This window comes from Oncorhynchus kisutch, linkage group LG3, assembly GCF_002021735.2.
Source record: "Oncorhynchus kisutch isolate 150728-3 linkage group LG3, Okis_V2, whole genome shotgun sequence".
Taxonomy (NCBI): domain Eukaryota; kingdom Metazoa; phylum Chordata; class Actinopteri; order Salmoniformes; family Salmonidae; genus Oncorhynchus; species Oncorhynchus kisutch.
The window spans coordinates 49,405,845-49,430,334 of NC_034176.2; the positions used below are offsets into that span (position 1 = coordinate 49,405,845).

Here is a 24,490-nt window from a genome sequence, read left to right on the forward strand (position 1 = left end):
GCGCAGCAGCCTTAACAAGGCACCTTATGAGATGTTAACTTCACTAGGGTAGGGGGCAGCATTCTGAATTTTGGATGAAAAGTGTGTCCAAATTAAACTGCCTGCTACTCAGGTCCAGAAGATAGGATATGCATATAATTAGTAGATATGGATAGAAAACACTCTAAAGTTTCCAAAACTGTTAAAATAATGTCTGTGAGTATAAAATAACTGATATGGCAGGCAAAAACCAGAGGAAAATCCAACCAGGAAGTACTATTATTTTGAAAGGCTGTTTTTCCATTGAAAGCCTAACCACCATACAAAGACATAGGACCCAGTTCACGAGTTCTATAGCTTCCTCAACATGTGACCAGTTTTAGGCATTGTTTCAGGCTTTCACTCTGAAAAGTAAGGGAGATACACCACTTTCAATCAGTGGCCAGTGGAAATTTCCATTCATCAGCCATGCATCTGATCGTGAATGCGCCTTTCTTGTTTCTCCTTTCCTATTGACGAAGCTTTTGTCCGGTTGAAATATTATTTATTATTTATGACAAAAACAACCAGAGGATTGATTTTTAACATCGTTTGGCATGTTTCTACTAACTCTAACTTTTGCATTCAGATTACTGGACAAAACACGCAAATAAAAAGGAGGTTTTTGGTCATAAAGAGGGACATTATCGAACAAAACGAACATTTATTGTCTAACATGGAGACCTGGGAGTGCCACCAGATGAAGATCATCAAAGGTAAGTGATTCATTTTAATGCTATTTCTGACTTTGGTGACACCTCCTTGTTCGGGCTGTATGGGGTTCTGTGGCTAGGAGCTGACCTAACATAATCGCAAAGTGTTTTTTCGCCATAAAGCATTTTTAAATCTGACTTAGCGGTTGCATTAAGACACTAACAGCTTACAGACGGTGGACAATTAAGGTCATAGTTACGAAAATCTAGAACACTAAAAAGGCCTTTCTACTGACTCTGAAAAACACCAAAAGAAAGATGGCCAGGGTCCCTGTTCATCTGCATGAACGTGCCTTAACAGGACAGACAGAAGATTGTCCTTGCAGTGGCAGACCACGTGTAACAACACCTGCACAGGATCGGTACATCCGAACATCACACCTGCGGGACAGGTACAGGATGGCAACAACAACTGCCCGAGTTACACCAGGAATGCATAATCCCTCCATCAGTGCTCAAGACTGTCTGCAATAGACTGAGAGGGGCTTGACAAAGTGAGTCCAAAAATGTATTGTATGCTGCTGCATAAATTATGTAATATGCAAGGGATACATGTATACTGTAGCTAAGAAAGTAATACTAAATGTATATTGTATAGTAAGCTGTTAGTATCGCATGTGCCTCACCCTAATAATTTGGTCTATTTTCACCAACGAGGTATTGTAAACACATCGTTCGTGGCCGGTTGTGTGCTTGTGCTTTTTTTGTACAGCTTTGACAGTGCTACTGATAATATTGGTGGCGCTTGGCTTGCACGTGCAAATTCAGCACAGACAACATTCTATAATAGAATTGTGTTATTTGACGTGTCAAATTCAAACCTTATTTAACGCGTCAAATAATGTTATATGACGTGTATCTTTTTTGACACGCAAAAGACCTAAGCAGCGTTCAATGTGCCTCACCCTAATAATCTATTTTCATCTCTTAATTTCGCCTACTGTTAGCCTATAACCTGTTTTACAGAAATGTCATCGTCGAATATTGTAAGAGCTTTCATTGTCTGTTTATATGCCCCATTTATTTATCCTATGGTTCTAACTTTTACACTGTTAGAATGGCCCATGTTCTGAATTATGTCGCTGTACATTTCAAAAGTGCTGAACAAATAGTTCTAGTGATTACGTACCACGTTGCTTGCTCATTAATGTCTTAATCGAAATTACGGATTGCTTCTTATACACTTGTCGTCCCCTTATGCCAGAGTTTGTACATCTCAATTGTCAGTAAAAACCACATTTGTTATTCAGCTTGAAAGGGAGAGAGTGAAGATAAGAAGTAGGACCGGAGGTAAGCTTGCTATTGCTATAATTGATTTGAATAAAAACTGTTTCGTTGCCCATAATGAAGCTATTTATCAGAGTTATTGACCTCACAATCAGCCATATTTCTGTAATTTACATACATTACTATGAAGCGACAGTCGCAGAGATGGACAGCGCATGGGTGCTGAAAGTAGGCTAATTTGAGAAGACCTAATTCATTGAAACAGTCTTCATTTTAATTTGACTTCAGGCTACTAACAACAAGAGGGCTTTGTGTTGGAGCCTATTTATTCCTATTCAAGAAATAAGAGGTAGCCCTACTGTTTTACAGACAAAATTATAGTCAACTATCCATAGATTTTGTCATCATTCACTCCTTAAATATCTGTCAGTGAAGAGCTTGGTGTGTTTAGTTAAAACCAGGGCTCGAATTGAGGGGGTATGTGTGGGTATTGTGGCTTTTGTTAAAGAAAATGGCTAAAGGCATAGGCCTACCCTTTGTTAACTTAAGATTGTGAAAACATTTTAATGGACCTGATTAATTAAAGCGAACTACAACAACTCTTTAGTCCGCAATGCTAGAAATAAGCTGTGAAATGCCAGGGAAAGAATCGATGCATATGGGATACATTTGGTTTGTCTCTATGACATTCAGAGGCTGAGCTACAACCTTATATAGATGAGGAGGCAAAACATTTACTTTGCTTGGGAAGTAATGATTCTGTCACTGTCAATTGACATTCCACATTTCAACAGGTTATTAAACAACATACTAACTCTAAATCAGTCAGGAGCAAAACAGGTGGCTTAAGGAATGAAAGCAATTATATTGGCTATATTATTATTATTATTAATTATATTGGCTACATTATTATTATTCCAGGCTATAGCCTGCCATTTAATAAATCAATTGTGAAGCATTTGTGACACGCTACAGGCTGGCAGGAACGCTCAGCATTTCAGCAACACATCAACAACAGCACTTCAACAACATGCCTATAAATGTAGCATTTAGGATGTATAAAATAAAATGTTAAAACGTTATTACTTAGAATTAAATAATCATTAAACAAAAAATGCCTTATTAGGCTATACAGTGCTTTTGAATTCACTTTTAGAAACAGGTTCGGCCAGTCTTAGGTTTTGAGGATCATGTGGTGAGCTATGCATGCCTAGTTTGTTAATTTAGCTTAGCATATGCTCTTATATTCCCATGCCCTAATCACAGTAAACTCAAATCTATTTTGTAACAACAATATCATAGAATAAAAAATACTAAATTAGAAAATTATAGTTTCCCAACTTAAACAAAGATACAAGTGCATACCTGATGATTTGTGGTTGCTTTATTAAACAAAGAATGGCTTTTTCTCGAATTCATTGATGATCAGATACTTCAGTTGTAACTGGTTCTGTTGTGTTCAATTTTTAAAGTTGATAGACAACTTTAGCTCTGTTCCAAACTTAGACTATCCTCTTTTTAACAATAGAAATCAACACGTCTCCAGTGCTGCAACATGCGCTCATTTATTGTCATGCTCTGTTGTGGTTTTAAAAATGATTCTGCTTATCTCCAGTCATGTAAAATTATGTAGAATTGCATTAAATATGTTTATAAAAAGCTATTTTTTCTCAGACAGCAAATAAGATGATCGTCACACCTTGTCTGTTTCACTTGTCTTTGTGCTCGTCTCCACCCCCCTCCAGGTGTCGCCCATCTTCCTCATTATCCCTAGTGTATTTATACATCGTTTAGGACCTTGAGCGTGGCTAAGGTTCACCCATGACCAGCTCGGAAACCAGATTGCATAGCGGAGAAGGTACGGTGGGATTCGAAATGGTGGGTGATCTATTTGTTAACTTGGCTTTCGAAGATTTTAGAAAGGCAGGCTGGATATAGGTCTATAACCGTTTGGGTCTAGAGTGTCTCCCCCTTTGAAGAGAGGGATGACCGCGGCTGCTTTCCAATCTTTGGGGATCTCAGACGAAACAAAAGAGATTTTGAGAAAGGCTAATAATAGGGGTTGCAACAAGTTCGGCTGATAATTTTAGGAAGAGAGGGTCCAGATTGAAATGATCGATTATTGTAGATTTATCAGAGGTGACAGTGTTTCCAAGCCTCAGTGCAGTGGACAGCTGGGAGGAGGTGCTCTTATTCTCCATGAACTTTACAGTGTCCCAAAACTTTTTGGAGTTAGTGCTACAGGATGCAAATTTCTGTTTGAAAAAGCTAGCCTTAGCTTTCCTACCTGACAGTGTATATTGGTTCCTGACTTCCCTGAAAAGTTGCATATCGCAGGGGCTATTCGATGCTAAAGCAGAATGCCACAGGATGTTTTTGTGCTGGTCAAGGGCAGTCAAGTCTGGGGTGAACCAAGGGCTATAACTGTTCTTAGTTTTACATTTTGTGAATGGGGCATGCTTATTTAAGGAGGAAAGAGGAGGAAAGCACTTTTAAAGCGCAACCAGACATCCTCTACTGACGGGATGAGGTCAAAGTGTTTCAGGGAACGTTTGACAGTGATGAGGGTTGGTCGTTTGATCGCAGACCCATAATGGACACAGGCAATGAGGCAGTGATCGCTGAGATCCTGTTTGAAAACTGCAGAGGTGTATTTAGAGGGCAAGTTGGTCAGGATGATAACTATGAGGGTGCCCATGTTTACAGATTTGGGGTTGTACCTGGTAGGTTCCTTGATCATTTGTGTGAGATTGAGGGCATTGAGGGCATCTACCTTAGATTGTAGGATGGCCGGGGTGTTAAGCATATCCCAATTTAGGTCACCTAGCAGTACGAACTCTGACGATAGATGGGGGTCAATCAACTCACATAATATGTCCAAGGCACAGCTGGTAGCTGAGGGGGGTCTATAACAAGTGGCAACAGTGAGGGACTTATATCTGGAGAGATGGATCTTTAAAAGTAGATGCTCGAACTGTTTGGGCATAGACCTGGATAGTATGACAGAACTATGCAGGCTATCTCTACAGTAGATTGCAATTCCGCACCCTTTGGCAGTTCTGTCTTGATGGAAAATGTTGTAATTGGGTTAACCTCTACATCACCAGAGGAACAGAGGAGGAGTAGGATAAGGGTACGGCAAAAGGCTATAAGAACTGGTCGTCTAGTGCGTTCGGAACCAGAGAGTAAATGGGGCAGATTTCTGGGTGTGGAAGAATAGATTCAAGGCATAATGTACAGACAAGGGTATGGTAGGATGTGAGTACAGTGGAGGTAAACCTAGGCATTGAGTGATGATGAGAGAGGTTTTGCCTTTAGAGGCACCAGTTAAGCCAGCTGAGGTCGCCGCATGTGTGTGGGGTGGAACAAAAGGGCTATCTAAGGCATATTGGGCAGGGCTGGGAAGCTCTACAGTGAAATAAGACAATAATCACTAACCAAAACAGCAATAGACAAGGCACATTAGGGAGAGGCATGTGTAGCCGACTGATCATAGGGTCCAAATGAGTAGTAATAGATGAGTCAGGGAGCCGATTGAGTAGTCGCTACTACTCTAGGCGAGCTGGAGACACTGCGATTCAGACAATTAGCGGGCTAGCAGGTGGGCCTCCGTCGACGTTGCAACAGAAGAGCCTTTTGAAACCACTTCGGACAATTACGTCGGCAGACCAGTCATGATGGATCGGCGAGGCTCCGTGTTGGCAGTAAAGGGTCTAGGCCAATTGGCAAAAGAGGTATTGTAGCCCAAGAATTGGCTGGTGGAACTCTTCGGCTAACCGGGAGATGGGCCCAGCTCGAGGCTAGCTCAAGGCTAACTGGTACTTGCTTCGGGACATAGACGTTATCTAGGAGTAGCCACTCGGATTGCAGCTAGCTAGCTGCGATGATCCGGTGTAAAGGTTCAGAGCTTGTGGTAGGAATCCGGAGACGTGGTAGAGAAAAAGCAGTCCGATATTGCTCTGAGTTGATATCGCGCTGTGCAGACTGGCAGGTATTGACCGAGCTGACGCTGGCTGGTGTCAGAGTTAACCGCGGAAGACTGCTAGCAGTGGCTAACTGACTACTAGCTAGTAGCTAGTTAGCTGGCTAGCTTCTCATGGGGGTTACGGTTCAAAAGTATAAACATAGCAGATCCACACCACATTGGGTGAGACGGGGTGCAAGAGAGTATATTCAGTCCGTATATGGAAAGTGAGATTGAAATATATACAAAATATATACAAAAAAAGACGAGGGAAAAAAAACGATATTTACACGGGACAAGACAAGACTGCTACGCCATCTTGGATCATATTATGGCAAGAACAGCTCAAATATGCAAAGAGAAACGACAGTCCATAATTACTTTAAGACAATTAGGTCTGTCAATTTGTAAAATTTCAAGAACTGAAAGTTTCTTCAAGTGCAGTTGCAAAAACCATCAAGCGCTGTGATAAAACTGGCTCTCATGAGGAGTGCCACAGGAAAGGAAGACCCAGAGTAACCACTGCTTAAGAGGACAAGTTCATTAGAGTTAACTGCACCTCAGATTGCAGCCAAAATAAATGCTTCACAGAGTTCAAGTAACAGATGCATCTCAACATCACCTGTTCAGAGGAGACTGCATGAATCAGGCCTTCATGGTCGAATTGCTGCAAAGAAACCACTACTAAAGGACAACAATAATAAAAAGAGACTTGCTTGGGCCAAGAAACACGAGCAATGGACATTAGACCGGTGAAAATCTGTACTTTGGTCTGATGAGTTCAAATTTGAGATTTTTGGTTCCAACCGCCGCGTATTTGTAAGACGCAGAGTTGGTGAACGGATGATCTCCGCATGTGTGGTTCCCACCGTGAAGCATGGAGGAGGAGGTGTGATGGTGTGGGGGTGCTTTGCTCGTGACACAGTCAGTGATTTATTTAGAATTCAAGTCACACTTAACCAGCATGGCTACCACAGCATTCTTTAGCGATACGCCATCCCATCTGGTTTGCACTTAGTAGGTATATTATTTGTTTTTCAAAAGGACAATGACCCAAAACACACCTACAGGCTGTGTAACAGTTATTTGACCAAGAAGGAGAGTGACGGAGTGCTGCATCAGATAACCTGGCCTCCACAATCACTGAACCTCAACCCAATTGAGATGGTTTGGGATGAGTTGGACCGCAAAGTGAAGGAAAAGCAGCCAACATGTGCTCAGCATATGTGGGAACTCCTTCAAGACTGTTGGAAAAGCATTCCTCATGAAGCTGGTTGAGAGAATGCCAAGAGTGTGCAAAGCTGTCATCAAGGCAAAGGGTGGCTACTTTCAAGAATATAAAATACATTTAGATTTGTTTAACACTTTTAACCGGTACTGTATTTCAGACCGCAACAGAATTGTGCAATCCAGGTGTGCAAAGCTCTTAGAGACTTACCAAGAAAGACTCAGAGCTGTAATCACCCGCCACAGGTGCTTCTACAAAGTATTGACTCAGGGGTATGAATACCTACAGTACCAGTCAAAAGTTTGGACACACCATTCAAATTGTTCTTTATCTTTACTATTTTCTACATTGTAGACTAATAGCGAAGACATCAAAACTATGAAGCAACACATATGGAATCATGTAGTAACCAAAAAACTGTTAAACAAATCAAAATATAGTTTATATTTGATATTCTTCAAAGCAGTCAGCCTTTGCCTTGATGACAGCTTTGTACACACTTGGCCTTCTCTCAACCAGCTTCACCTGGAATGCTTTTCCAACAGTCTTGATTTTCCACATATGTGCTCGGCCGCCTTGATTCAGCCTTATGTAACAACATTTGAAATTGTGTTTTTTACATTGGATAAAAGCAGAGGCACAGAGCTACAAAATAGTATATCATACACTGCATTTGCGGAACAATGGGAAAGCTATTGTGCTTTGAAAGTTGATAAACATTCAACCTCAGATTTGAGAAAATATCTTTTGAATATTTTGGTACCTACTGGAGAGCTCTTCTTTGTCTACACCCATTCAGCATTGTTCACACCCTCTTAAGCTTTAGCCCCACCAATCTCTTGAAGTGTTCTATCCTAACAACAGCAGTCAAGCATCCAAGCTAACTGGCTAGCTTGCTAGCTACTTCCAGCCACAAATTAGAGAACAGCTCACTGACCATTTTACTCACCCTAGCAGAGCTGGTTAGGCTGTTTTTATGTTATCCAGAGGGTTGATTACTGCAACTGGGCTGCTGGCAACAATTTACACTTTTTTGTCGTTTACTGACACCGGCCATATTCACCGGGTGTTTGTAACTTTTTCAGTTAGTCTGGCACACTCAGATTTGAGTTCTCTGAAATAGGAGTTGATAGCCAGAGTGAATTTACCAGCTACTTATATCAACATTTGTGGCAGTGACATTCTATTGAAATGGTTACTTGCATAGTGGAGTCTTTTGTTAAGACATATAGCTAGCTAGCTATGTAAAGAATGAACCATCCTCCCAACTCATGACGTTACTACCCTGCATGAATCTGCAGGTAGCTAACCAACCAGGTTCAATGTTAGCTAGCTAATATTAGGCTATAAATAGCAAAGCAAAAGGCTCTGAGATACTAATAATAAGATCATACACGTAACGTTAGCTGGCTAGCTAACAGTCGATTTTAACTTGAAATGAAAATGACTTTCTGTCAAAATTAGAAACGTGTAATATTTGAAAATGTAACTAGCTAGACTATCTTTCCCGTGCTCTGAAATCAGAGTAGATAGCCATAGCGAATTTACCAGATACATTTGTCACAGCTACATTCTATCGAAATGGATACTTGCATAGTGGAGTCTTTTGTGAAGACATATAGCTAGCTAGCTAGCTAAACAATGAACCATAATCCCAACTCATGATGTTACTACCCTGCATGAATCCGCAGGTAGCTGACCAACCAGGTTCGATGTTAGCTAACTAACATTAGGTTATAACTAGCAAAGCAAATTGCTCTGAGATACAAATAATAAGATCATACACGTAATGTTAGCTAGCGAGCCAGCCAGCTAACGTTAGCCTGCTACCTATTAATACACTTTAACTTGAAATGAAAAAGACTTTCTGTCGAAATTAGAAACGTGTAATATCTGAAAATGTATCTATGTAGACTATTTGGACGCTTCTGTCACACCCTGATCAGTTTCACCAGTCTTTGTACTTGTCTCCACCCCCCTCCAGGTGTCACCCATCTTCCCTATTATCCCCTGTGCATTATACCTGTGTTCTCTGTTTGTCTGTTGCCAGTTTGTCTTGTCTTGTCAGGTCTTACCAGTGTGCTTTCCCGTCTTCCTGTTTTCTTAAGTTTCTGTTTTCTATTTTCCCCGGTTCTGACCATTCTGCCTGCCCTGACCCTGAGCCTGCCTGCCATTCTGTACCTGCCTGACTCTGATCCGATCACGAACCTCTGCCTGCCGTTCTGTACCTTACTGACTCTGCCCTGGATTACGGACCTCTGCCTGCCCTTGACCCGTCTTTTGCCTGCCCCCTGTTTGGTTCAATAAACATCGGTGACTCTAGCTGTCTGCATCTGGGTCTTATCCTGAGTTCTGATAGCTTATCCCTGTCACAGATGCCATTGTTGCCCTTAGTTTGAAGATGTAATCCGGAGACAGGTGTTTTCTCCATCCTCTTAGCTATCATACTAAAAATTCATAATTCATAATACTCATAATTCCACTGATTTCAAAACTCTGTCCTCCAGAAAGTGGAGAGCAACACTATATATGCAGTATATATTTTTAAAAGCTGCATTCGGCAGGATTACCTACACATAGTGACCAGCTAAAATAGACAGAAGTGTGCTATATGGCAAACCAATCCGAACTCATCGCTTGTCATATCCAGCCCACTCATTAACTCAGATCAATCATGGAAGGTTGCTGTTTTTTCTGTGGCTAAACCAACTAGTCTCATGATTGAACAATTTTAATCATATTTACAGATGTCATAAAAGTTTGCTATTAAGGCACATGAAAGTTTACATGTTCTAGAAGGCATATCTGCCAAAAGACGTATTTAGAATAAAATAAAATAAAAGTTTACATCTAATTGGCTCTCCTGTGAAGTAGTGCATCGCGGCATACGCCTACTTGAACTCTGTGAAGCATTTATTTGGGCTGCCATTTCTGAGGCTGGTAACTCTAATGAACTTATCCTCTGCAGCAGAGGTAACTCTGGGACTTCCATTCCTGTGGCAGTCCTCATGAGAGCCAGTACCATCATAGCGCTTGATGGTTTTTGCGACTGCACTTGAAGAAACCTTCAAAGTTCTTGAAATTTTCTGGGTTGACTGACCTTCATGTCTTAAAGTAGTGATGGACTGTCATTTCTCTTTGCTTATTTGAGCTGTTTTTACCAAATAGGGCTATCCTCTGTATGTCAACCCTACCTTGTCACAACACAACTGATTGGCTCAAACGCAATAAGGAGGAAAGAAATCCCACAATTAACTTTTAACAAGGCACACCTGTTAATTCAAACGCATTCAAGGTGACTACCTCATGAAGATGGTTGAGAGAATACAGAGTGTGCAAAGCTGTCATCAAGGCAAAGGGTGGCTACTTTGAAGAATCTCAAATATAAAATATATTTTGATTAACACTTTTTTGGTTACTACATGATTCCACATGTGTTATTTCATAGTTTTGATGTCTTCACTATTATTTTACAATGTAGAAAATCATAAAAATAAAGAAAAACCCTTGAATGAGTAGGTGTGTCCAAACTGGTATTGTATATATTTTTTGCTAAACATGTGGGGCTCAAAACAGGTGAACAGACCCACCCTGAATGACGGGTCGCCACTGTATGTAATGCTTTCAAAACAAAAATAATTTATAAAACTGCATATCTAAAGCTCTGGAATGTCCTAGGAGTTAGGTTAAACTGTAGGCATGTTCTCTGCTATCCACTTTATGTTTTAATTATTCATTTGGGTATAGGGGAGAGTCTGTCACGTCCTGACCTTAGTTCCTTTTTTATGTCTCTATTTTAGTTTGGTCAGGGCGTGAGTTGGAGTGGGCATTCTATGTTTTCTATTTCTATGTGTTTGGCCTGGTATGGTTCCCAATCAGAGGCAGCTTGGCAATCGTTGTCTCTGATTGAGAACCATACTTAGGCAGCCTGTTTTTCCACTATGGGTTGTGGGTAGTTGTTTTCTGTCTCTCTAACAGACAGGACTGTTTCTGTTGTGCTTTTGTTTACGGTGTGTTTCAGTGTTCAGTTATTGAATCAATTTAACATGGACACTTACCACGCTCTTCTCCTTCCACCAACGAAAACCGTTACAGAGTCACTTGTTTTTTTTCAAGCGTTTAGGGAGGGTTGGCTAAAAATATAATTGACTGGCCATACATTTTAATTTCAGAGATCCGATTTTCTCCAGATATCTCTCATTATAAATATCTGTGCTCCCCGTACTGTACCATCTTTTGGCATCCTATTTAGCTAGGCTAGCATGCCTAAGCATGCTGCAGAGTTGTCTGACGAAATCATTTGACTAGTTCTTCAAAGTAGATAAGGCGCAATGGACTATGGTCATTGTAATTAATTACCAAGTTTCTGCATTATACATAACTATAAAACATTGGCGAGCATCCACACTAGAGAAAAGCTTATCGTTCAACAGTAGCCTACACCTGTCAATCAACTAATCAAAGCGTCCTACTGCACGCCAATATGCCTATTATTAAGGTGGTAACACAGACCATTCAGTTCTTCAGGGTGTGTTCATTGTCATAGTGACAACTGCAAATCATACTTCAATATAGGCTACATGTAGCCTAATCATAAATATAATATAGAAACTTGTATTTAAATTAAATGTCGATAGGCTATTCAACAACAAACGCTGTTTAGCCTGCGCACCTTTTACATCATGTCATTGCTTGCCTCATTGCTGAAGTGGCTTGCAAGTTATTTCCATTTTTCTAATAGATGTCAATTAGTTTGGATATTTTTTTCCACTGTGCTCATCACTGTCTGTCCTGTGCAACAATTTAATACATCAGTGCAACAATGCTATCGTCACTGGCAGCCAATGATGCACTCTCTCCATAACTTTCCCTGACAGTTAATTTGGCTTAAAGGCCTATTTTACATTCAGCAATTAGTAAGAGCAAACCTATTAGGCCTCTTATAAAAAATGTATCTCCTATAGATTTTGTAGCCTATAGTTTTTCCTGGGATTTCAGGAAATCAAGCTAAATATTAGGCCACTCATTAGCTAAATATTATGGGCTATAAATATTTACCTGATAAAGTACAAGAAAAAAAGTTTGAATATGAAATGGCAGATCTGTGCATTCCTCTGCTCTGCAGCAGTTGGGCACGCAAAGATCAGCTATTTTTTTTTAAATGTATTATTACGATCACTGTTAGCTGTGACGATAGCAGCAGCTACTCTTCCTTGGGTCCAAACAAAACATGAAACATTACATAATTAATAGACAAGAACAGATTAAGGACAGAACTACATATATGTAAAATGTCACACATAGCTGGTGGGGTAAGTGTGTGTGTGTACTGTGACTATGGAAACAATTTTGAATTTAACACATTTGCTTCTTATATTAAAACAAAAAGTGCTGCAGTCAGTCACCTTTACTTTTTGCCAAGAGAGACTGGCATGCATAGTACTGATATTAGCCCTCTGATTCAGTGAAGAGCAAGACAATAACCGCTCAAGCATCCTTTTTGAATGCTGAAATAATTGCATAAAATCAAATTAAATTGTATTTGTCATATGCGCCTAATACAACTGTAGACTTTACCATGAAATGCTTGCTTATGAGCCATTCTCTACAATGCAGTTTAAAATAAGAATAGAAAATAAAATAGTAACACGAGGAATAAAATAAAATACACAAGAATGGAGCCTTACACAGGGAGTAGATACCATCCTATGCCTGATTATCCAACCATTTAGATTAGTTATTGGTCTAATTCTCGAGAGTTTACAAGGTCCAGAAATGTACATAAGCAGGCTACTCATATCGTATTTTGATCACACCATAGCACGCGCTCTCTCTCTCCTACTAGCCAGGGGCGTATTCATTAGGGAATTTACCGTTTACCGTTCCCAACCAACCGGAAGCAAACAGAACAAAACGATAGTTTATATTGGACAAATTCAGGTAGGTCCCGCCCCATTTTCTTCCGTTTAAGAAATGTTTTGCAGAAGAGTCGGCGTAATGAATACGCCCCAGTTCTTTTGGTTTCTGTATTTCATACTGCATTTAGACGAGGGACGCAAAAACCGTCATATCAGTCAGCATAGCGGAACAAGAAAGCAAAAGTATTTTGACAGCAAAAGCAAGCCAGCACGATGGTATACGTTGCTATGGTGACCACATGACTACTGCTTTCAAATGCCACGAAGTAAACGATAAAACCGAATTTCGTTGTTTTCAGTGAGAGAACGACGGCAAATTACATTCAGCGCTACAAATAGACAGGACTTGGCGCCAAGTTAAAATATTTCAAATGTGGCCGTCTGCTGTAGCAATGTTTTCTACAGGATGTTGTTTTACACTATTTGTTTACTGAAATCACCATAGTAACCTTCCCACACCTCTCACTGGCTTGCATTTGCCTCACTGTCTTTCTTGCTTTCTTGGCCGGCTATGCCGACTAGTATGACGGGTTTTGCGTCCCACGGCAAATGCAACAAATGCTAATATCTTATTAACTATGGTGACCAGTCTCCTCTACCGTGGCAGCTGACGGCTTTAGAAATATGCTAAAGTTTCCGACTATGAATTCAGAGTTGGATGAACGTTCAAAATGTTTTTCACAATCGGAATTCGTTTGTTTCTCGAGTTCTTAGCTGTCTTGAACGCTCGGAACTCAGAGATTTCAGAGTTCCCAGTTGTTCTGAATGCAGCATTTCTGCTAGCTCCCTACATCATCACCACAAGCCCTATTTTATTCACCAGATACACACCATGTTCTGGATACGCCAAGCACAAAGAGGGACTGATCGAACAGCAAATATAAAGTAAAAAGCGCAATGCCCACCCAGCCGGGCTAAGCGAGGAGAATAAGAGAGAGCGAGAGAAAACGGGTCTACACGAAAGTTACACAAATGCAGTATGTAAATTCCCAAATGCTGACATTTCATCGATAACAAATTACACTCGGGCTCCGGAGTGGCTCAGTGGTCTAAGGGACTGCATCTCAGTGCTAGAGGTGTCACTACAGATCCGGTTTGAGTCCCATAGGAGGTGCACAATTGGCCCAACGTTGTTAGGGGTTGGCTGGGGTAGCCCATCATTGTAAATAAGAATTTGTTCTTAACCGACTTGCCTAGAAAAATACATTTAAAAAAATGAGCCTCCTCTGGATTAATATTTTAAAATATTAAACCTTCCCCCTAAGTGACATTTTAAAACCATGACCGGCCCCCATTTTCCTCTGGGTAATAATTGCTTACATTTCGACCGGTCCGTAAATGCCTCCTCCAAGCCTAGCTATCTGGCCACTGTAGCTATTATAATTAAATCACAATGGATTTGTTTCCATGAAGCAGCTGCCTGTAGCTAGTTGCTGAGCGTTGTCCGGGTTAGGAAGGGTTTGGCCGGTAGGTATATCCTGGTCTCATCGTGCACTAGCGACTCCTGTGGCGGGCCGGGCGCAGTGCACACTGACCAGGTCAATAGGTGTATGGTGTTTCCTCCGACACATTGGTACGGCTGGCTTCCGGGTTGGATGCGCGCTGTGTTAAGAAGCAGTGCGGCTTGGTTGGGTTGTGTTTTCGGAGGACGCATGGCTCTCGACCTTCGTCTCTCCCGAGCCCGTACGGGAGATGTAGCGATGAGACATGACAGTAACTACTAATAATTGGATACCACAAAATTGGGGAGAAAAGGGGGGGAAAAAAACATGTTTTTGCAACAACAACTGAATGTCTAAAACTTCAGGCAGGCTGGCTGGCTAGCTATAATTTCAATGCTACCTAAGCCTTAGCTGCGCTAGCTCGCGAATCGCATGAACATATTTGCAAAGCTCACAAAGCTCATTTGTCCTAGGACAACCCTGTAAAAACTTTGCTAATATCTACAACATATCAGCTTTCCAACAGCACAGATATTACTTTTGAATACCCTTTGAAATATGAATATTTCATCTAAGCCTATGATGTAGAAATGAACAGCTTCAGATATAAACCAGGAACGTTAACGTTAGGACTATGGCACTGTTTGAACAGGAATCGCAGTCCCATCCATGGTCTCTATTTTCAAAAACCGTCGTCTTGCAAAATGGAAACTATGCAGAGGAGCCTTGAGTGGGCTAGGGGGAGGCTGATAAATGTTGGGTTTACGGTTGTTTTCATTTTTTCACTCTTTGCTCTCCTGCTGCCCATTCTATTCGTTCTTTTTATGTCTTGGCTTTAAAATCCAATATTATAAAAATGTTAATTGGCCACAATTTGTGACAGTTACTATAATGTAAAAGTGTTTTTGGAATGAGAGGGGTGGGCTGTGTCACAATACATTAGGTACCCTAAACACAATGTATTATTCTTACAGCCAGTTCCAGTTACTGGGCTTCTCGGACTTGGAGAGGAGCTAGAGGTGCACCTTGTTATGCCATCACTCAAGAGCAACTGAGGTTTCTGATATCCTGTGCTTTCAGTGTGTCTCAGATGGCAGATATTCTACATGTGTCCTGATCGACAGTCAAACGTTGTCTAAGGTCAGTTGTGCTTGGGAGTAATGCTATAAACTACAGACTTTAGATGCATGGTTTCCAGTTTCTTACCAATCAAACAATTTAGAATGACTACAATCAAGACAGGACTTTAAAATGACTGATGTTATGTATTACCTCATCCCTGTCCATTGTTACTTTGTTTCCCAGACACTTCAATCTGTCACATGCACCATTATATTCTGACATGTCAGACTTGGCTCTGGATGAAAAGATTAAGGACTGGTGGCTGGGAACGACAAACGTGGAGCGGAGGCTGTTCGATCACAATTAAGAGCTCTGGGTGCAGAGACGCAAACTCGTTATGGCACCTTGATGGAAACCACAAACTGATAAGGTAGATATATCTTGGTGATAGAAACAATTATCTATATCACTGGTGAGAAGTTGTACATTGTAACATCTCAAATTGTTCATCCACAACTTGTTCATCAACTACTAACAGTTCAGTAAGCAATGGCCCTTGATACCATATGTCACTCATGTGGATAATAATTGTTTTATTGTGTTTCTGCTACTTCTGTGATTGATAGAATATCTGCATCATGAAATTAACAAACATGCTTATATTGAGGACATACGGAGGCAAAAACAGTTGGAGCAAAGTATTTGTGCCTAAGTGTGAACAACAGGAGAGTCTGTCCTCTTGGCTCATCAATATAAACGTGGTTATTTTTCCTAATTGAAGTAGATATTGTAATCACACATCTTCCGCTGCAGGAAACAGTCTGGAACAAACCCTTGTTGTAGCCTTTAAAAGGCTAACGGAAGTACTTATAGTTGTGATCCGCGGTAGACTGTTCATTAATAACATTGTTCCACATTTTGGATGTGAATGTAATATTTGGTCTGCTGCTTTGTTATATACTGGAGGAACCTGATGCAGCATTTAAGCGGTACAGGAGGATGGTGATGTTTGTATATTTAATGTGTCTTCAGCTTTTCTATCAACCAGTGCTGTATTTTCTGATTTAGGTGGAGGATAGTCATACATGGTGGCATTGGGGGGTGACAGGGTAGCCTAGTGGTTAGAGCATTGGACTAGTAACCGCAAGGTTGCAAGTTCATATCCCCGAGCTGACAAGGTACAAATCTGTCGTTCTGCCCCTGAACAGGCAGTTAACCCAGGCAGTTAAGCCATCATTGAAAATAAGAATTTGTTCTTAACTGACTTGCCTAGTTAAATAAAGGTAAAATAATAAATTGATGGGTCTTGTTGTTTCTCCGTGCTTCCAGCAACAATCGCAGCAGTACAGTAATGGATTGCTTCGTGAATGCTGTTTCCAGATATGGCGTTCCCTCCAGAGTTAGGACGGACCATGGAGGAGAAAACAACACTGTCTGCTTGTTGAATGTAATACATAGTGAAAATATTATATATCTATAATAGAGCTACATGCATCCTTAAAATGTCTTCTTGACCTACACATTGATTACATTCTATAGTGAGGGATGTATGCGGCTACATTTTCTGTAAATCATTTTTAGAATGCAATCACATTATGTTTGACAGCTTTATTGCTTTCTCCATGTTTTTGAAATGTTTAAATGACATTTAACAGACTACTTCTACAAACAAGGCTACACTTGTGGCAGCACCTATTCCTGTGCCCCCCCCCCCCATCTTCTGCACCACTTCCTGCGGCCTCCCCTCCACCATTCCCTGAGGCTTATTGTCCACCTTCGCCACACTCTTCTGTTGATGTTGAGGACAATGAGTAAGTCCTCCCTGTAAATAATTCAATGTCTTGTTATTACAGATGAAATGTGGGAAGTATCTGAGCTTTGCTATTCTGAATGTTTTTTGTTGTTGTGTTGACCTCCAAACACTGCTGAAGTTAATGAGATGCCAACCAAGTTAATGTGGTGATTGACAACATTTATGATTGTGCAATGAGAGGCTTTAAGAGAGCCAGCTTTAGTCCAGAGGCAAAAATAGACATGGTTTTTTGGGATGCTGACAGAAAAGGGGCAGCTGAGGGTGGTCCCTCGAGAGGGTGGTCCTCTCCTGCTGCTAATGAGTGCCATCCATTCCTCTGCAATATTTGAGGGACCTGATTGGCAAAAATGCCTTTCTTGCAACTCTCACGGTGAGTTACACTTTAACACCAACAAAGACACATTTGTTTATGGCAATATATATGACTTGAGTAAGACATTTGATTTTTGTATGTAATGTGTCCTTTATTTACTGTTTGTCTTCTGTGTGATGGCACTCTATGATGGCGTATACAAGCAGGTTGGCCGCTTGATTGCTGTCTGTCTGGTACATGGGGGTGTAGAGACACATTTTTTCAGAGGCTATACAGGCAAGTGTGTGGCCAACAACCTCCTGTGCCAGAACTGAAAGAAATTGCGGAATATGACTTCAGAGAGAAGTTGGAGAAGGTAAGTACTTTATACTGTGATGAATGTTATGATACTGTTCATTTGCACTAAGTTTGAAAAAAAAATGGTATTGGTTCATGAATACTTTTCCACATGGATTTGGTTTCCTTTTGTTGGCAGTCAATCTTTTTTATAATCAGTGATAATCAGTTTATTGTTTTGCTAATTTGTCCTAAAACACAGTTCAATAAACAATCTAAAATCCAGTTAGCATAAACTGTTGATGAGGCACCGGAAGCGGTCATGTTGGGTCCAGTGCAATACATTCGTACATTGGAGAGGGATGCCCTGGTGGAGTCAACCACACAGTTTTACTTAGAAAGCAGGATACGGGATGCTCTTGAGCAGTGAGTTTCCATATGTCTAATTAATCTCAAGTTTAGTTAAATTCTTCAGGGCAAATTAATGTACTTTTTTTAACTTTATAGATTCAAAGAGGGTCTGAAGTGTCTAGGTCTCCTGCCTTATATGAATAGACACTCAAGCCTCTTCGTCTACGCTGAGAAACCTCTTTTGGCCAAAGACATAGCTTCTCTCTTCAAAGAAGAGCACTCCCCACCTGGCACCAATCAAAGAGCAATAGAGAAACGAGTCATATGTTTCTGGAGGGACTGGCTTCTGGAGGTGGAAGGTTAGATGCAAAACCATGATCATTGAAGTAACACAGCCCACATCAATAAAATCATCACGCATTTTATAGCCTTTTCCTTCCATGGGCTCCCTACGAATTTAATAGATCAATTAAATCCCAAACTACTTTCACTTAGAGTATTGTGTTCTCCAATAAGTGTTACTTATGGACTTTAATGCCCCCCCCCCTTCTGTTTTTTCAGGGGGGAACACATACCCTTTAACCATGGGGAAGGTTTTCATTTTCACTTTGGGGGCTTCAGCATTCCTAGGCTGGTATTGCCAGTGGAGCCACAGCTACAGTTCTCTCTGCTACCGCACGGCAAGCGTTACCGTAGCGCCAAGTCTAGGTCCAAGAGGCTTCTAAACAGATTCTATCCCCAAGCCATAAGACTACTGAACATCTAATCAAATGGCTACCCAGACTATTTGCTGCTACTCTATCTATGCATAGTCACTTTGATATCTCTACCTACATGTATATATTAACTCGACTAACTGGTGCCCCTGCACATTCTCTGTACCGGTATCCCCTGTATATAGCCTCGCTATTGTTATTTTACTGATGCTCTTTAATTATGTACTTTTCTTTTCTGTAGTATTTTTAAACTACATTGTTGGTTAATGGCGTGTAAGTAAGCATTTCACTGTAACACCTGTTGTGTTCGGCACATGTGATAAATACGATTTGATTTAAAGATAATTAATTTAAGGGGAATAATCCAAAATGTTTATTGCATGACTACCTAGTAAGTCAGGAATACTGCAGCCAATGTTAATTGATGTGTCCCAAAATAATTGATATTATGAAAGTTTCAGACAGGATTGTCCATCAGCAAAAAAAAGTTGTGTAGTGGAAGTTTAAAAAAACATTACAGCCTTCCAGAATCAATTGGACACAGTAATACATAATGCAGCTTTAATATTTAAAAAATGTATGATTTCTTAGAGTAGGTAAACTGAGCATTATGCAAAGTAGTTAAGTCATGTATGTCAAGGGACTATGTGCAATGTTACCATAAATAAATCTTACAGTAGATATGGACATTTCATTTACATGTGTTATGGAAATAAAAACAGACACTGTAGTTGGTACATAGGATGTGGTGCAGCAAGTTTGAGGGTAGTGGAGAAGCACAAGTGGGACTTTGAGTGAAGTAACTGAGGGCAGAAAAGGATATCAGGGTGCCCAGGAACTTGAAGCTGCTGATCATCTTCATGTCAATGTACAGTAGATGGGAGAATGGTCAAGTATCACCATCTACTTTGTTTTGCTTACGCTAAGACTGTTGTCCTATCACCATTATGTCAGGTCCCACAGCTCCTTCATTTACTCATGATCACTGGTGATCAGGTGTACCATGGTAGTGTCGGGTCCATTCTGGAGATACACATTCTTGTGATAATGTAAAAAATCTAATTTGTTACTACAGGATTTACACCCAGAGCCCTGAGTCTGCTAACCAGTTTGTGGGTCAGGATGGCGCTGAAAGCAGAGCTATAAAAGAAAATGCACTCTGACATATGTAAACATTTAAATTGACATTTGTTGGAACAATAGGCAATCTGGAGTTGTTCCAGTTACATTTTTGCTACTCTGTGCTACACAATATCTATTGTTACAGTTTTTGATATTGACTGGGCTGCAGTGGAGATGGTAAGAAGCTTCGATATCATTGGGACCTAACTTCTAATGTCCTTTCCTGGTACACCCACACAGACACTGCAGTCAAAAATGCCAACCAGCGGCTCTCAGTCCTACGGTGGCTGAAGACGTTTTGCCTGACGTTAAACATTAACAAGTGTCATGACTTCTGCCGAAGTCGTTGCCTCTCCTTGTTCGGGCGGTGCTCGGCGGTCGACGTCACCGGTCTTCTAGCCATCATTGATCCATTTTCCATTGGTTTTGTCTTGTCTTCCCACACACCTGTTTTCAATCCCATTCATTACCTGTTGTGTATTTAACCCTCTGTTTCCCCTCATGTCTTTGTCAGAGTTTGATTATTGTCAGTGTTGTGTTTATTGTATAGGTGCACGACGGGTCCTCGTACCCCATGTTTGTTTATATTAATTTCTTATTAGTGTTATGGAGCATGTTATGTGGACATTCATTAAAAGACTCCATTTTACACTCCGTTTGACTCTCCTGCGCCTGACTTCCCTGCCACCGATACACACGACTCTGACAGCAAGAGTGTCGGATTGAAGTGTCTGAAAAAATTTAAACAGAACCATAAGAACAGATTACTTTTTATTGTCATCTTTACTGGCAGTTTTAAAATGTCTAATTGTAGTCACTTTCAATTGATGAATTGACTTCAAGAACCATAGATTGTTTGTAGTTCATAACATTAGCACAACTGACAAATGTTGATTGACTGTAAATTGGGATACATGTTTTAATAACATTGGATATTTGATTGGGCTTAATGTTGCATACCTTGTTTTGTGCATGCCAACCAGGTGAGAATAACCAGAATGAATTGATACTTGAAGAATCAGGTCTTCAAGGCTGATAAAGCAGCCTTGCCCACTCCAAGCTCTTCTTCATGGTTCCCTTCTGCAAGACACAATTGTGTGGAAATAAAGCAGAAGGAATAGGAACCCTATTCCTTTGAAGCAGTACTGGGTATATGCCTGAAGTTATTTTACCCTAATAAGCTTCTATGGAATATAAATAATCAAGTGAACGGGCACAAGAAAGTCTACTCTGTTCGAAAGCTGACATGTAGATCTTAGCAAGGGTTTTAAAAGGTTGTCACTAGCCAAATTTGCTTTATGTGAGCTTTACAGTGTCTTCATGCTAATCGTGAGCTAGCGTGGCTACCACTAGAAATGACAGCCAGTCAGGCTGAAGAAGTTGCCTACCTTTAGCTGTTGTTTTGCTTAAATGCAAGGTTTTGGGCTAAAAACGTAACTCAAAAACATGTCTTGCTTCAGTACTAGCCAATAAGTCACATTTAGGTAGCTTGTCTTCCTTTAGTCAATGATAAAGCAAAATAAACACAATACTCCAAAAATCGAGAACTACCAGGATGTTGAGCATCTCCGTTTTCTAATCTATGTATGCCTGGCCCTGTATTCAAGCAACAATCTTGCTAGTATGTAATTTGCCTTGGTCGTATTAACATAGTCCAATGTGTTTCCGTGGCTGTTATAGTTGACATGTTTTTTTTTCAGCAGGGCTTTTAATAAAAACACACGATGGCACCGTTCACTGCGGCTAGCAGTATGACCGGGCAGTTTGAGGCTAACTATATGATATAATATGTCCGGGGTTCGAGACTACCGACATTAGCTAAATTAGCTAGCAAATATCTGATTTAGTTTATGCCAAGCACTGCTGATCCTGGTGCTGGATTAATGTTTGCTGAATTTTATAGCTAGTGATGAGAAACAGATCCTTCCACTGTAAACTAGCAGATAAACTTTATGATTCAGTAACAACAATTTTAAAAGACAAAACTGTTACCTTGTAAAGGTTCTAACTCTGTTTGCAATGCAGTGGAAAAGGAAGTTCATTCAACTGTGAAATCTGGTTGAAAGGAGGAGCTAGGGAAATTGGCTAGTCAAATTAGCATATTAAAGAATGAATTAAATTAGTTTGTGTAGGTGTATATTTAGCAGCTGTAGGCGTTAATTTGATGTGTGCAGGACTGCTTGCAGCCGTTTAGCACGTTGGACTGCCTGCAAGCACATTTGCATGGCTTAATTTATGCCTGCACTTGTTTACTTTCACACTTAGCAGTAAAAAGATTGCGTATTGACGACGTGCTTTAAGACCCAAACGGAGCATGAATCTACACCTTGTAGCGGTTGTCGTCTGGGGAAGGAGAGGAGGACCAAGGTGCAGCGTGGTAAGTTCATATTATTTAATTAAATATGCAACACTAGACAAAACAACCAACACGACAAACAAACAGTCCTGAAAGGTGAAGCAAAAACACTAAACAGGAAACAACCACCCACAAAACACAATGGAAAACAGGCTACCTAAATATGGTTCTCAATCAGGGACAACGATTGACAGCTGCCTCTGAGAACCATACCAGGCCAAACACAGAAATAGAAAATCATAGACAAACTAACATAGACAACCCACCCAACTCACGCCCTGACTAAAACAAAAGACAAAACAAAGGAACTAAGGTCAGAACTTGACAGTACCCCCCCTCCAAAGGTGCGGACTCCAGCCGCAAAACCTGAACCTATAGGGGAGGGTCTGGGTGGGTGTCTGTCCGCGGGGGCAGCTCTAGCGCGGGACGTGGACCCCACTCCACCATAGTCTTTCTCCGCCTCCTTAACCGCCTCCATGGCCTCTTAAGAGCGGCGACCCTCGCCGCCGACCTCGGACTGGGGACCCTAGCCACGGGTCCCGAATGGACGGGAGATTCCGGAGTGAAGGACGACTCCGCCAGCGCCTGACAGGCGGGAGACTCCGGCAGCGCCGGACAGGCGGGAGTGAAGCGCGATTCCGGCATCGCCGACGTGACAGGCGGCTCTGGCAGCTCCTGGCTGACTGATGGCTCTGGCAGCTCCTGGCTGACTGACGGCTTTGGCAGCTCCTGGCTGACTGATGGCTCTGGCAGCTCCTGGCTGACTGACGGCTTTGGCAGCTCCTGGCTGACTGACGGCTCTGGCAGCTCCTGGCGGATCTGGCGGCTCAGGACAGACGGGAGACTCTGGCGGCTCAGGACAGAAGGGAGACTGGCAGCGCCGGACAGGCGGGAGTGAAGCGCGATTCTGGCATCGCCGACGTGACAGGCGGCTCTGGCAGCTCCTGGCTGACTGATGGCTCTGGCAGCTCCTGGCTGACTGACGGCTTTGGCAGCTCCTGGCTGACTGGCGGATCTGGCGGCTCAGGACAGACGGGAGACTCTGGCTGCTCAGGACAGACGGGAGACTCTGGCGGCTCAGGACAGACGGGAGACTCTGGCGGCTCAGGACAGACGGGAGACTCTGGCAACCCAGGAAAAACAGGAGTCTCTGGCGGCTCAGGACAGATGGGAGACTCTGGCGGCTCAGGACAGATGGGAGACTCTGGCGGCCCAGGACAGACAGACGGGAGACTCTGGCGGCCCAGGACAGACAGACGGGAGACTCTGGCGGCCCAGGACAGACAGACGGGAGACTCTGGCGGCCCAGGACAGACAGACGGGAGACTCTGGCGGCCCAGGACAGACAGACGGGAGACTCTGGCGGCCCAGGACAGACAGACGGGAGACTCTGGCGGCCCAGGACAGACAGACGGGAGACTCTGGCGGCCCAGGACAGACAGACGGGAGACTCTGGCGGCCCAGGACAGACAGACGGGAGACTCTGGCGGCCCAGGACAGACGGGAGACTCTGGCGGCCCAGGACAGACGGGAGACTCTGGCGGCCCAGGACAGACGGGAGACTCTGGCGGCCCAGGACAGACGGGAGACTCTGGCGGCCCAGGACAGACGGGAGACTCTGGCAGCGCTGGGCAGGAGGAAGGCTCTGGCAGCGCTGGACAGGCGGGAGCACCTGTAGGGAGAAGATGGAGAGACAGCCTGGTGCGGTGGGCTGCCACCGGAGGGCTGGTGCGTGGAGGTGGCACCGGATAGACCGGACCGTGAAGGCGCACTGGAGCTCTCAAGCACCGAGCCTGTCCAACCTTACCTGGTTGAATGCTCCCCATAGCCAGGCCAGTGCGGCGAGGTGGAATAGCCCGCACTGGGCTGTGCTGGCAAACCGGGGACACCATGCGTAAGGCTGGTGCCATGTACACCGGCCCGAGGAGACGCACTGGCGACCAGATGCGCTGAGCCGGCTTCATGGCACCT

General features: G+C 42.3%; 2 long non-coding RNA genes across 7 annotated transcripts; one reads left to right on the forward strand and one right to left on the reverse strand.

Annotated features, from left to right (window-relative positions):
- Positions 1–14,750: 14,750 nt before the first annotated feature.
- LOC109884307 (uncharacterized) lies at positions 14,751–19,003 on the forward strand. 5 transcript variants are annotated; one of them, XR_004205946.1, is made up of 6 exons: positions 14,751–15,650; positions 15,816–16,002; positions 16,902–17,019; positions 17,228–18,053; positions 18,237–18,684; positions 18,887–19,003. It is a non-coding gene; the product is annotated as an uncharacterized LOC109884307 (long non-coding RNA). The 5 variants fall into 5 exon arrangements; XR_004205945.1 differs by having other exon boundaries at positions 17,228–17,755; positions 17,905–18,684; XR_004205943.1 differs by having other exon boundaries at positions 17,228–17,383; positions 17,630–18,684.
- On the reverse strand, positions 17,166–22,244 carry LOC109884330 (uncharacterized). 2 transcript variants are annotated; one of them, XR_002254343.2, is made up of 3 exons: positions 22,156–22,244; positions 21,124–21,243; positions 17,166–17,394 (listed from the first exon to the last, which is right to left on the reverse strand). It is a non-coding gene; the product is annotated as an uncharacterized LOC109884330 (long non-coding RNA). The 2 variants fall into 2 exon arrangements; XR_002254344.2 differs by lacking the exon at positions 17,166–17,394 and adding an exon at positions 19,589–20,894.
- Positions 22,245–24,490: the final 2,246 nt, after the last annotated feature.